We start from the raw sequence: 15,126 nt of genomic DNA on the forward strand, positions 1-15,126 counted from the left end.
CTCCTGCCATGGGGCAGCCCTGGTGATGCTACAGCACGGGACTCTCTGGGGTGCTTCTCCATCCCCCTGACACCCACGTGTCTCCTCCAGGGCTTGCTCCCAGCCCTGATGCAAGGGGCTCACCTGGGCAGGAGGAACAGCACCATGTTCTGGCTATCTTCAACATCCAGGTAGCGCGGCCCTGGGGTGGCTCCGATTTGGACCCCGATGAAGGGAAAAGGCTACTTTGACCCACGCCTTACTCTGATCTCAGGTCAGAGCAGCGCTAAGTTGAAAACAGAGCATGTAAGGGGAGGATCCAAGGGTTCAGCTTGGGGAGATGGGCTTTGTCCAGCAAGCACTGAAAGGCCAGGAGGCAGCAGCTGCCCCCAAGTGCATGTTGGACCCTACAGGGATAAGCCAGGCTGCCTGGCCTTATCCCAGACTTCTGGTAGCTCTTTCCTCCTTGCTCCATGCACATGCCCTGGTGAGCTAGAAAAACAAGCACTAATAGAGGAAACAGCAGCGGCCAAGAGTTTCCACTGCATTGCCAAGCGCTGACTTTCTGGACAACCCTCTGGGAAGAGCCAGATCAAGGCTTACCACAACCTGAAGGAAAGCATCCAATAGGCAGGACAGGGAGTGTGGTGACCCTTAGGAGAGGCTGGATAACACCCAGGACAGCATCAAGCAAGGTCCCCAGCCCAGCTGAGCCCAGTGCTCCTGTGGGGTCTGCAGTCACGGACACATTTGCGACTGGTTCTTTGAACAGGTTAGATTGGTCAACCAGGGCAGACACTTCACACCCTGCCCACTCCAGGCTGCTTTCGTGAGGGGTGTCCTCAATTTCTCCGTGCTATGTTTGAAGACAATATTCTGCATTTCTCCACTTCCCACTTCCTCTTGCACAGCCTCGCTCACACCCGCCTGCTTCTTCACAGCTTGTCAGAAGATGATACCCACACTGGAAAAGCAGTTTAAAATCAAGTCTTAGCAGGTAGCTGAAAATTAACAACTGATATGCTATGCAAAAGAGCTGGAATTAACTCTTTCTAGAGGGGCTGCTCCGCTCCATGCACTCACCATCCACTCTAAGACGCTAACCATTTGAACTCAGTCAATAGTCTGATAGCAATTAGTCAGAGAGAAGCAGCTGGCAAACTTCTGCTTCTTGTAACTGTGCACTAACTGGATTTATCACATCGTTGGAAATTATGAGTATTTGCCTGTAAAGTCACCATTTCCATCTCAGCCACAAATGCCCAAAAGTTAAAAGCCGATATCTAAGTGTGTCACTCATCTCCCTTCATATGCAGTGGTGACTTGTTTCAACTATCTGCCTTGGGAAGAGCCAGATCACTCTGCAGAGGGCTATGTTCCTTACCGCTGACTGTCAGAAGTCTGTGGTGAGGGCCTGAGGTCGCAACCTGTCCCATGAAAAGCAAGTAGATTTCAACTTTTAGCAGTTGCTTCCTAGAAGCTGGATATAGATGTTTCGTGGACATCAGATGTGCAACCAGGTTTAACCCAACACATTGGCCACTGGGGTACACTGCTAGTTACAGGCTGCCAACTAGAGGAGGATGTTATGGGAGACAGACTCAAATGCTTTACAGGCATCCAGGTAGACAATGTCCACTGCTCTCCCCTCATCTACCAGGCAGGTCTTTTCATCAGAGAAGTTTATCAAGTTGTTTAAGCATGACTTCCCCTCGGTGAAGCCATGCTGACTACTCCTGATGATTTTCTTGTCCACTGTGTGCCCAGCAACAATTCCCAGGTTTAGATGCCCCATCACCTTCCCAAGGATCAAGGTGAGCCTGATGGGCCCGTAGTTCCCTGGGTCCTTCTTCTTGCCCTTCTTGAAGATAGGAGTGACACTGGCTTCCCTCCAGTCTTGAGGCACTTCTCCCAGTCACCATGAACAATTAAACATTCTCAAAAGTAGCTTCACAATTACATCAGCCAGTACCCTCAGCACTCATGGGTGCATCCCTTCATATATGTCTAGTTTGCTTAAGTATTCCTTGACCCGATCCTCTTCCACCAAGGGTAAGTCTTCCTTGCTCCAGAATTACCCCCTGGTCTCTGGGACCTGGTATTCCTGAAGGCTGGTCTTGCTGGTAAAGACTGAGGTGAAGGTGGGATTCAGTACCTCAGCCTTTTCCATGTCCTCTGCAGCCAGGTCACCCATCTCTCTGAGCAATGGGCTCACATTTTTCCTAGTCTTCCCTGTCTCACCTACATTCTTACAGAAGCTCTTCTTGTCTTTGACGTCAATGCCAAATTCAATTCCAGTTGGGCCTTAGCTTTCCCAACTTCATCCCTGGATGCTTGGGCAACATTTCTGAATTCGGTCCAGGTTATCCATATTTGTTTTCACCCTCTGTATGCTTCCTTTTCGTATTTAAGTTTGTCTGGAAGCTCTTGCTTCATCCACACAGACTCCTGGCGCTTTTGCCTGATTTTCTATTTGTTGGCATGGAAGTCTCTTGAGTTTACAAAAGAAATTCAAAGAAACTTACCCATCAGAAATGTTTATTGGTCCTAGTGCCTCTGTATATTCAGGACAGTATCTTTTCAAGGCTGGATGTGACTGAATCAATCAAAGACAAGATTTAAGGCTGCCCAGGCTAACATGATGCAGGCAAGATCACAACCCTACGGCACAACATGTGGCAACAAGAGCTAAGCCATCTTCGCCTGACTCTCAGTCCCTCCCAGCAGAAAGCCTCCCATGAAAAGGTGCCTCTGTGCACCACCAAAATGCTGCATGGGCAATTGCAGTACAAGACAGGAAGACATTTATGTGATCCAAAATTACTCCTGCCAGGCTCTGTGGCAACCAGGCTATTTCAGGTGTGAATGAAATCTCAACTCAAAATGAAAAGGATGAGCTCATAGGTGAGCTCTTCCCAAGTTTGCACAGTTGACCCGGGGTATCTCCAATAATCTTGGAAGGATTAAGCTTGTGACAGGTGCATGGCCTTGACAGCATATCTGCAAGGCTCTTAAGAGATGACTGGACATCATGGTCCCAAAATGATTTGCTGAGTCCATCAGGGAGCCCTCTGACTTGGGCACCTGTATGATCGTGCAGCAATGTCACCTGTGGGCATGCTTGTCTGCCCAGATGTCTCAGAGCTCACTAGGAAAGATATAATGTGTACTCAGGCAGTTTCAAGATGCTGAAGCCCAATTAAAAGTCAATAACTGTTCAGATTTCAGCAGGTATCAATATTCTGGGAAGCATCTGATCTCCCTGCTTCCAGAAACTTGGTTTGGATCATGAATGAAAGACTTGCTCGCCACCTTCCATATCCAGGTAAGGACCTTGTTCCAGAGTTGGACTGTGATGAAACAGGAGAGTAACACCTGCCTGATGAGCATGCTGCCAACATTCTGAAGATAGGGACTTACTGACCAGCAGCCCTCAGAAGCAGCCAGAGATCCAACCAACACAGAAACCTAGTTAAATGTGACCAGGAGATGTTTTTTCCTGCATCCAGCCCCCTTTGCCCAGAGAAATGGTTTCGTTAAGGCAATAGCCAAGGCGCATCTGAATCTGTTTTGCAGCCCAGCCAAGACGGTATTAACTCATTGCCTTACATCACTTGTGTTCAGCTTCAGCCCAAGCAGGTGCCTCCACCCCCATTCCAGTAAAGCCACAGCAGCTTTGCCACCCGTCCCACACAGCTGCAGTCCTCACTTCAGCCAGCAAAGTCCTGCTCTGAAAGGCCGCAGTGTCCCCATGGCTCTGCCCTGTCCCTCGGGTGGCCTGGGAGGAGGTCTCCCTTTACAGCAGCTCCTGGCTGGCCCAAGGCACTGCTGCTCCAAGTGCCTCCAAGTGCCAGGGTAAATTAGATGTTTATAGGACACGTGCCCTGGCCCTGGAAAGCCGAGCCAGGCAGTCTGAGCTCGGAGGGTGCACTGGGGTGTCAAGGCTGATGCTGTTGGCTTTGTCCAAGTCTGGCTTGCAGAGGTCCCATCAACCGTATGCAAACAAAGGGCAAAAGGTGCTCCTAGCAGAGAGACAAGTATTAATTTCAGGAGGCTCCAAGCAATGTTTCATGCCAGAGTTCACCCTGATGTCTGCCCTAATTCATACTGTCCCTGGCAGGCTCCTCCCAGGGATGGCATCACCCCCAGCATTGTCCCCCGGGCTGGAGCTGGCCCCCAAGGCTGTAGTTTATCATGATGCACTTCTGCACTGATTAGTGGCAGGAGCTGATCCGCTCTGGAAGGATTGGGTAAGGAAGAGCACGGCTTGACTGGAGAGCGTGTGCTGGCCTGGCCTGTGTGATGGTTGCCTGACTGCTGCCTTTCTCCTCACTGTGTGGACCTGACACCTCTGATTCCCTCCCTCCTGCATCCACACCAGCTGGCTGCAAACCCCACCATGGCTCTTTGCAGGCTCTTTTGCTCTTTCTTCCTGGGCTGCAGATGCAGGACAAAGCCTCTGCGGCAGAAACGCACTCCCCCAGCATGGCTCTGCCTGCAGGGTGGTGGATAACCACCCCAGCCTCTCATCCACAGGGCATCCTTTCACCTCCAGGGATGGAAAGTGCCACGCACTAGGATAAGGAACACATTTAATTCCTTTCCTTGTTCCAAATCTCTCCCTGCTGCCTCTGATCTCCTGTGATGGCTGTAGGTGTCCAGACATCCTCCCTCCCAATGCCATGGTGCTCCAGTCCCCAAACCTGACAGAGGGCTGTGAATGGCCCCCTCTCCTTCAACAGCTCATTTCCCTATTTAACCCCCTGCATTGCTGCTCGAGGATGGCGATTCAGCAGAAGTCCTTCCAGGGGTCCCAGGCACTGCGGGAATTGCCCCCCTTGGCTGGTTGTGCTCCCACAGCCCCCCAGCTGGGGTGACAGCGGCTGCTGCAGCAGCCCCGCCAGCACCGAGGCTGCAAGAGCATCCAAACCCCAGCACCCCTGGGCTCACCAGCACCCGGCACCGCTCGCTCGGCGGGTGTTTGTCTGTCTGCCTCTCTCCTTTGAAACAGGTTTCCATAGGAACGAGCAGGACAGCAGCCCACTGCAGAGCGGTTCTGGTGCATTACCCAGCGTGAAAGCACACAGCTGCACGGCATTGTCCGGCAGCTGTTCCCACATCCCTTGGCACTCGCTCGGCAGTGCTGTCGGAGCGTTGCAAGGCCACTCGGCCATGGGGACAGTGGGACTGCAGCACTGTCACCCAGACGCTGGGACCAGCCAGGGCTGGAGATGTGTCTCCTCTCAGGGTCTGTTCCCACTCTTTCACCTGCAGCATCTGAATGTCTCCCAGTGGCGCAATAGGTGACATGGTAGAAACCTGCCCCGTGTGCTGTTTCTACCCTGCTGCCCTGTTCAGGTCCCAGGCAGGACAGGCACAAACCCCCCACCCCAGCTGCCTCCCCATTATGCACCTCAAAAGCATCCCAGACCCTCCGGGTGAGGATGCAAAGACCACGGCCATGCTCACCATCCCCTCCTGCTTGCAGAGACAGGGAGATGGGTGGCCAGGACCCATCTGCGTGTGTGGCACCAGCCCAGTGCCGCGGCTGCTCAGCGTGGGATTGGCAGCGCACAGTAGCAGCAGTGGCTGCGCGGGGGGCCTGGGCTGGTGGGGTCTGGCCGGAGGATGAGGCGCAACACGTCTCCCAGACCGACACTGCCAGCAGAGCTGCTGTTGAGGTCCAGCCAAGACCTAAAGCCGCCTTCCCCAGCTGGGAGCTGCGCAGCTCTCCATCCTCCCTCCCGCCCCGTCCCCCAACACCCGGTTGCAGCTGCCTCTCCCAACGCCGAAGGGCGCTCTCTGGACCCCCGGCTGGGGCCATGCTGCTGGGAGGATGACAAAAGGGCTCGGGAACCTCCTGCCGGCTCTCACAGCGTTTGTGCCCACACGTACCCCGCTGGCGCGGGGCTGCCCCCATGGGAGCTCCTCAGCACAGGGGGTCTCTGCAGGCCAGCCTTAGAATGGAGTCTCGTACTTCCAGGAGGTTTTTCAGCAGGGAGGAAACTGCCTTAGTGGCTTATTCCTTCCAAATCTCCCTTTTCCCTGGAAGACAGATGTTCCCCTGCAGCTCCCAAAGGGACAGGAGCTGCAAGTCTCTCTCATGGCTTCTTCCTCACCAGTTTAATCTGTTTTCCCGTATTTTTCCTCATGCCTCATCCCTGTGATTATGATGAGAGGGGGGGACACACTGTGAGGGTGAGGGACAAGGTTTGATGAGAGGGAGTAGAGCGTGGTGGGCCACTCTGGGAAGAGGCAAGTGATGGGGAGCATGATGGAAGGACAGCGAGCAGGAGAGGAGGAGGATGGGGCAGGGCATGTCTGCATTTTTCAGTTCACTGCTCCACTAACCCCGTAACTAGAGACACCCTGGCCTGGACAGGGTGGACAGCTGGAGGTTAAGCAAGTACCTTCTCCTCCCCCAGCCAGGGGACAGCAGGGAGCAGGCAGCTGGAGAACCCCGGCTGTTCAAAGACACCAACCACGCCATGCTGCCCCAGCTCCATCAGTCCTGCGAGCAGCTCACGTGCGGCTGTGTCCCCGTCACATTTGTCATGGGGCAGGGCCTGCAAGCCTCCACCCTCCCGGCTCAGCTTGCCATCAGGGTGCGTTGATGGCACTGAGCGTGGAGCAGGAACGGGCAAAGCCTGGCTTTCCCCAGGCCCTGCAGGTTCAAGGTCCTGCTGTTTTGGACAGGCTGTGTTTCAGCATCACCTAAGCCATGGTGTGATGGGGTGTTACATGCTACAGCAGGAGATCAAAGGGGTTGCCCTGTGCATGGCCCAGGAGATCCCATCTCTGTGGTTCTTGCTGGGTGAGGCCTTCTCCCCATGCAATCCCACAGCACGTAGGTGTCCTGTGCCAGGGCAAGGTCCTTTCCTGGTTCAGAGAGGGAGGTTGTCCCCAGGAGTCATCCCCAGCCCTGTAGGATGCAGTGGTCTAGGAGAGGAGAAAAGATCAGTTTTAGGAAAGAGATCTCCATTCAGAGCTGTTGTGCCACAAAGAAGGGGCAAAACAGGACATATTTTTTGCCCTGACACACCAGAGGTAAATGTAAAAGGGCTTTAGGTAACACTGGGACCACTGCTGTGACCTGAATTTGGAGCTTGAATTCATCTCAGCCCAAGAGATGTTGGAGCAAAGTCCTTCTGGACATTTATGAAGGGGAAAGATAACCTTTTCTTAATAGTCAGAATTTTTTTTTTTTGCCAAATAGCTCAAACATCCCATAAAAGCAAATGTCCTGATCATGGTCATGTATGACTGGCCTTTGAACTGGTACGGGCCTGGCAGCACAACCAAGGGAGCTCTGTTAGTTTTTCCTATACATGAGGCCACTCTGTAAGAACTTAAGTCATTTTATCAGAAAATAATCAATGCCAGGGGCATCCAGGGGAACTGTCTCGCTCAGCATCCCAGCTGAACCATTGCACAAGGCATCTCACTTCACCCCAGCACTGGGCTTCCACATCCTCTGCACCCCAACTCAGCAGAAAGTCCCTGGCATGTAACTCATTAACATGGCACAGACCTCAGCCCCAAAGCCAGGTGGAGAGCCAGGGTGAAAAAGCAAGACCCTGCAACATGTACCAGAAAGATAGTCCTGGATGACAGCACCTGGGGTTGGCCGGGACCCAGAGATGCTGCTCCAGCCGACATCCCCAGCAGCCGCCCTGGTGAGAACAGGTTGGGCGCCACGAGATACAGTTTGCATGGAGTTATTGTTCCATGGGAAACTGGCTGTCTTCCTGCTCTTCATCTGTCAGCAGGATTTTCAGAGAATATTCTCCCAAATATGAAGTGAATGTGGCAGGCTGGGCTGGAGCCCTTTGCTAGAAAACCTGGACGTCAGAGTGTGTCCGGTTTAATCCCAGAGTCTGTGAGAATCAGTGTAAAGTAGCATATCAAGTGAACTTTTCACTCCGTGGCAGGAGGGATTACCACATCCCCTTTGTTTGTTGTGCACTGCGTAATGGAAAACACTTTAACCCTTTCTTGTAGCCCTTTGGCACTAAGTACCCATGAAAATTCCTGGGAAAACTGCAGCTGTTTCGCTCTCCGCCGGGTGGGGGGAGATGGGTGCACTGGTTTTCCACCAACCATCACTCCTGGACTCACTTTCGGCGGTGAAAATGGGTCCTGCTCTAAAATGCATCAGCACCGAGCTCCATGTGAAGGTTTTGCACCAGGCAGTGCAGGCAGCCCCAGCTGCTCCTGACTCGTGCATAACCCCGGCCTTGCAAAACCTCTGCTGGTTACACGTACAAGTGACTTTTGCAGCTACAAAGCAGCAGCTTCAGCCCTTTCAGCACCCACACAGCTCGCCAGTCCGTCATCCTTTACAGCCCAGCGTTCGCACAGTTCCAAGAAGAAAAAATACACAAGAAAATCCTGCCAAAATATTAAAGTGAGATCATTTCTATTAGAAAATGTTCCCTGTGGGGAGGCAAATTTTGATGTGAAGCAAATCAGAAAAGTTATTTTGCCTCAAAATGAATGAAATGTAAATGCTGGTCTCTGAAAAGTTTCTTTATTACTGATAAATCACCCATTTCAGCCCTCCCTCTTTCTTGATTATTTTCCATTTAAAATGTCTCAAAATTTCAGCAGTGCTGGGGAAGTCACTAGGTGACAAGATGTCACAGTTTTAATGTTCCTTTTCCTACTTTCTTCAACTTTTCTGTAGTTGGAGAAAATGAAGGGGAAACAAAATGGGGAAAAGGCAGAGAAGAAAAGCTCCGAGCCATGAGTCATCTCATTGCCCTCAGCAGCAAACTGAGATGAAAGAGGGAAAATTACCCATTTCCAGTTTCAAAAGAAAGGCTTTGAGACACAAACTGAAAATCTGAGTTTGAAACACAACTGGACTTTCCACCTCATCCTGCAATTTCCCACTGGCAACTGGAGGAAAAAATACCTTTTTTTCCTGGAAAAAGAAAGCATTAAAAGTAAACTTTCTTGGTGGGAGACTTTCTTCTTTACGAAGTTGGTGGCATCACCTCTGCAGCAGCTTCTCAATCTCGAGCTCACTGTGTTGGCCCCATGATGCACCAGTTTGCTCCTCAGGATGCCATTTCGATTCTCTCCATCCTGCGCTGTGACTGTCACCTCCACCCACCTCTTCTCCCATGCTCGGCAGTGACGGGCCCTCTCAGTCACAGCAAGTCCTCCCTCCAGCTCTCTCCTGCAGTGATGCCCATGGGAAAGCAGCTGGGCAACCCCTCACTCACCCACTGAAATAAAATATCTTTAAGGCCGGCTCATGTGTAAGTGCTACAGGAGTTTTCTGGGGGCATTTTTAGTTATTTCATGTGTTTGCAGCACAAGGGCCACATCCTGATGTTCATGTCCAGCAGTGAACTGCTTTCAGGCCAGGCATCTGGTCCAGCTCTCTAGATAATGTGCATCTCTGAAGAGCAGTTCAAAACACCTACATGCGGCACCTGCTCCTCCATGGAGCTTATCTGGAGCTTAGCAGCCTCTAACGTTGCCTTCAGAGCCCCCTACTCTGCTAGGACGTGCCTAGGAAAAGTAGGCACCAGGGACCATGCAGAAGGTTCCTCCATCCAGACAAGTCCCTGCAGCCAGTCAGAGGTCTGCCCTCACATCTTCCCCACCACAACCTGGGTGCGGAGTATGTTGTCCCCAGCACATGAAGAAATGCCTCACTAAGTGGTTCCTACAGTCATCTGCTTCCCAGCTTTCCTGAGCCCAAGTTAGCATCCAAGAGTCTTCTCCACAGCTGAATCCCCAGCCTAACACAGACTTCAGGGTAGGTGCGTCCTTCTCCTGAATAGCAGGAGGACAAAAGGGAATTGAGATACCAATTCTGGCGAGGCAGCCCAAGAAAGACATGCAGCTGTGGTGTGCAAGAGGCTCAACTGGGGCTGAACTCAACCTTGTGTTGCACTCTGCTAACCACCCTGATCCAGGGAGCTTCTGACTCTGCTTAGCATCACCATCTGCTGTGCAATCCTCTGCCCCAGCCCGAGCACTGCTGACCAGGCTCTGGAGGTTGACTTTCAGTGGGCAAAGCCTATCTCTTCCCCTGTGCCTGTGTCTAGAGCAGTGGCGGAGGATTTACTGGTGCCCTTCAGTAGGCATCGGCCTCACACTGGCACTTGCTCTGCAGGTTTCATACTCCTGGGATTGACACAGGAGGGCAGCAACCATGTGGGAAGGTGGGGAAAGGGAAGTATCCATCACCGTGAGCTTCCCTTGGAGAGTGAGACATCAGCAAATACCTCTGCTGTCCACCCCCATATCCCAAGCCCACCCTCAAAGGGATATGAGGATGCAGCAATAAAGCCAAGTTGGGCTGTCTCAGAGCTTGGCAATTTTCCTGTCACTGAGGCATTAACATTCAGAGAATTTCTAGTAAAAGCGACACCAGGGTGGGGATAGAGTGGGGGCAGCCTGGCCTCCACAGTGCTGGAGGGTCGCTGAATCCTTCCGTGGATTTTTGCTGTGGTTAATCCCCTGGGTGATAACATCTTTTCCTCGTTTCTAGTCAGAGTTTGCTGAACTTCAATTTCAAGCTGCAAGGTTCTGTTACACCCTCTTTTTTTTCCTTTTTTTTTTCTTTTTTTCTTATTTTCTTTTTTTTCTACAGGATTAAACAATCATCCCCCAGCAGGAATCTCTTCCCCTCAGAGGTGTGACATGAATTTCGGAGACATAGTTTCTTAAACAGCTCTTGCTGCAAAAGGGTGTCTGCTTCTGTTTGGTGGCCTCCCTTTGGGAGGTGGCAGTGGCACCACCGGCACCCACACTTCTCCCATTGGCAGAGCATCCCAAAGCAGCAGCTGTCTCCTTTCCTATTCCCTGCTTAGACCATGAGGCTACTGAACCCATCTAGAGCTCCTCATTCCCTCACTCTTGGTGCTTCACCAAAGACATATTTGGTGCTTCCCCAAAGACACATGGGGTGCTTCCCCACAGCCAGAACATTGTATGTGCTCCATCTGTAGCTTTGCCATCCCTCCCTCATCAACATTCAGTCCATCCTTTTACCTTAGGAAAAATTCATGAGAGACAATTTTCTTTTACTTTTGCAGATCTTCCCTGCTGTTTTAGCAGTCACTTTTCCAGAGACGTTGAGCAAAGCTTTGGTTGGTGGAGAACTTGGTCATTTTTAGGGGGGCCCCAATAGTCTGCAGCAACCCTTAATTGTGTCTTTAGGCACAGGGGTGAGATCGTGCATGGGTCTATTTTGAGTTAGCAGGCACATGAGCTCAGGTGACTTCTGGAGGGCTTATTCCTCCCTGTCCAGTCAGGCAACACTTCTCACACACCTGTGATTTGGTATTTTAACAAAATCCTATTGCTTTTGTATACTCCACACTTTTCAGTTTCTCCTTATCCTAAGGCTGACTGTGCTCAGGGCTCCCCTGGGTCTTCACACCTTCCCGGCAGGATGAAGAGGCACTGGATACCAGGCAACGAATGGTGCCCATGGTCCACTAAATACATCCATCCTCACCTCCCTTTTGGTTGGGACCTCAGCGGTCACAGCAAGGCACTGGAACTGCTGACTCATTCAAGTGACCCCAGGTGTTCCCAGAGATGCCCAAGCCTACTGGACCACAGGGATGCCCTCTGCTCCCAGTTACCACAGGGTACTAAAAGGTGTCCCAGGCAGCAATGATGCTGGCAGATTTGTCAGAGGAAGAAGATGGTGGCAGCTCAGCCATTTCCGCTGAAGTCTTCTTTACACTGACGTGATACCAAGCCCAGATGTCTTCATGGGTCCTTGTAGTTGGTACCTACTCACACTGTGACAAAACTCCTTCTAAGAACAGGTTTGAGCCTCATATGATGACTCTGGAACCCCACATCCATGGTGTAGTTCTCAGTGGGGACCAGCATGCCCAGTACTCTCAACAAGGAGTCAGGAAGAATGGCGTAGGAGAAATGAGCCCACAGACTACAACATGAGCAGGCTGACCTTGCAGAGATGAGCCAGTATTTGGTGCAGAGCGTGTGAGGAGGGTGATGAGACTATGATGGGCTGCGAGAACACACGAGTTTGCACGAGTGAGACCATGCATGCAGGGGAAGGGATGCAGATGTGTCCAAGGGTATACATGGTAAAGAACATGTGCATTAGGTCACTCAATGCCTTGCACAGAGAGTGTGTTAGGCCATGGGGATAGATGTACAAGAAGCGCACAGCCCCACAGTAATTTGGGTGGGCACCGCGTGGGGCATCTCATATGCCTTAGGATATACAGGTGTGGGACGTGCGTGGAGGGACGTGTGTCCAAGAGGGTTGTGAGGACGTGAATTTGTGAGGCAGGATGCAAACACACATGAGTGAACTGAGTGTGGGAGCACACACGTGGGGGCAGGGGGGAGAGGAAGAGGATGCCGCACACAGATAGCACTCGGAGACATTGTGGATTACTGCTGCTAATACCTCTGGTAAGAACAGAAGTCTGCTGGCTGGGAGCGGGAGCTGAAAGCTGAGCCCCTTGTTATGTTTCCCTGTTCCCGCCTGCACTAATCCCTTTGAGCCCCAGGAAAAAACTGCAGCGAAATCAAACGGGCTGTTCATGCCGCCCCAGCGTCCCCGGGATTAATTAATTTGGGATTTGTGGGGAGCCACAAGGTCACGCTCCCCCCACTGGCAGAGCGGGCTGCAAGGCGATGGCAGGGCTGAGCTCCCGGTCTCCCATCACACCATGGTCTGGGGCAGGTCCCCCAGACAGCCACCCTGGCAGGGTGCTGGGCACTGGGCAGGGGGTGACCCGGGATGCCAGGGCACAGAAAAGCACCAGGATGGGGAAACTGACAAGGAAGAAGCGCGTCTACATCCCACAGAGATCAGCCTCCAGGTAGAGGCAGCCACTTGGATGGGATCCTGCAGGTGCTCCTTGTCCCATCGTCAATACACATGGCCTCCTGTTTGGGCCAGTACAGAAGCAGACACGCACCAAAGGACAGACACTCCAAAGAGATGGTTTCAGCCAGGTGTGACCCTCGCGATCCTGTGGGACAAAAGGATGGGGAAGAAGGGTTGAAGATGAAGTCTGGGCTGAGAAAGACTGTTTGCTCTGCCTATCCCTTCCAAGCAGTGAGCTTTGATTGCCTTTTGAAGACAGTGTCTTGGATGCCAGATCCCCAGTTCCCACCATTAGTGGTTACTTAAATGATTCAGAAATTTGTTTTCAGGGAGCAATTGAGCTTACGATGTGGGTTTTCTGAATGTTTGCCTAGGAAGGATCATTCTCAAGGGAGCACATTGGTGCAAATGCATTTCAAACTGTAATTGAATATTTGTGGTCATTTGTTTGGGCAGTATCTGCCCAGCATGTGCAAGGAGACCTCATTCATTCCCACCCAAAAGGACTTTGGGATCTAGAACCAGTATTTGTCCCAGCTGTATTGGGGATTATGTTTAGACCTGGATGCTTTGCAGCCTCTTGGTACCAGGAAGGCATAGAGGTATGAGCACTGAGTCTAAGGTCATGAAGGGACTATGAAGGAAGGAAGGAAAAGAAGGTGATTTCTAGCACCTGTAAAGAGAATTGGGAAGCCTGGGACCTTCCTTTGGTGCCAGGGTTGGAGGGGTCATTAATTCTGCCCTTCAGCTACTAACACCCAAATGAAGAGCACAGAAGAGTATCATGAACAGGGACCAAAACTGGTCCAGAATCCAGACCTGGTCCTCACATCCTACTTGCCACAACAGCACTGAATCCCTTAAGTACAGACAGTTCTGAAGCTGTCCAAATCAAGGTGCAAGACCCTGGCTGGCCTTCTGCCAGCCTGCTCCCATAAATTCCTTCTGCATCTTTTGAGACCATAAAGCAAATGGGCGGCCCCAGTCACTGGCTGGTGCTGCCAGATTGAAGACCTCTGCACAAACCTGAACCTTGTATCTCCAAACCAAGATGTCCAGCTTTGCAATCATCCATGCCCCTGGCTCCCAGATCTCTGTTTCCTTCTGTCCCATCTCTGTTCCAAGCCTCCATGAAGCAGCTCAGAACTCATTATCAGCCAAGCATGGGCAGCCTGAGGCTGGCTGCATGGACAGGATGGCAGCTTCTTGCCCAGGTCCAAGGAGTTGTGAGTAAGAGATGGCTGTGGTGGCAGGGGAAAACCCTCATCAAACAATGACACTGTCCCCGCATGATGACATCCTGGTCCCAGACCTTCCAGCCTGGAAGCACCCCACCCATAGTGACCATGGCCATCTAGCCATTCATTTCGGTTATTCCAAAGTGAAGGGGTGCTGTTTGGTGGGATTGCAAAAATTAGCCAGGGCTTGGTGCAGAGAGCAACTCCTCAGTCCAGAGTCGGTACAGATTGATATTCCTGGGGGACAGAGACATATCAGCTTCACTTCACCATCTCTCCCCTGTTTTGGTGCAATGTGTCCTCCTAAAACCAAAGATTTTGCTTTCCAGTCATCACAGGGATTTGTCTTCTCTCTAGTCTGCTTGAGCTGGAGTCAAAGCTGAGAACATCCAGACCAGCAAACTGGTGTCTCCCATACCTGGGTGAAGCAGGCGATGTATAAAGCCCTTGCTCTCTGTTTGGCATAGGCAGCTTCCATGGGAAACACTCTGCCTGGAAGCAGAAGAGACTGCCCCAAGTGTAGATGGACAGGCAGCAGCTCTGGAAGACAGAGCTCACTGAGCCACAAATTCAGTCCTCAGCGCAGTATCAGCCTGCTTACAAGGTGTACGTGGTACATTCCAGGGCTGGGTCTCCACCGCTGGAACCTGTTAGCACAATTCGTTATCTGTGCAAATTGCTCATGTGAAATGGATCGGGGACTCAGGACCAGAGGAGTGCTTACAGGAAACTCCATTCTAATGACCAGTTTGCAGCTGATGGGGAGACATAGAGGCCTGGAGTTACAAAATATTCAGCTCTCCAAGCTGCCAGGCTCCCCACGCTGGCCCAGACTTGGACTAGTATGGCCTCATGCTGCTGGTCCACATCTCTGATCATACTCAGTACCTTTCCCTGGGCCTTTTCTAGTTCTCCTCCATCCTTTCTGAGACTAAACAATCAACTCTGGACACAGCAGTGGTGGTTTTTCTGCAGGGCTGTAATACCTTTATTGTACCATTTATTGCACAGTGTTATCAACCTGGTCATTCAAACCTAAATCCATCCCGCCTGAGCTTGCTGGAC

Source organism: Caloenas nicobarica, chromosome 22 (genome assembly GCF_036013445.1).
Source record: "Caloenas nicobarica isolate bCalNic1 chromosome 22, bCalNic1.hap1, whole genome shotgun sequence".
Taxonomy (NCBI): Eukaryota; Metazoa; Chordata; class Aves; order Columbiformes; family Columbidae; genus Caloenas; species Caloenas nicobarica.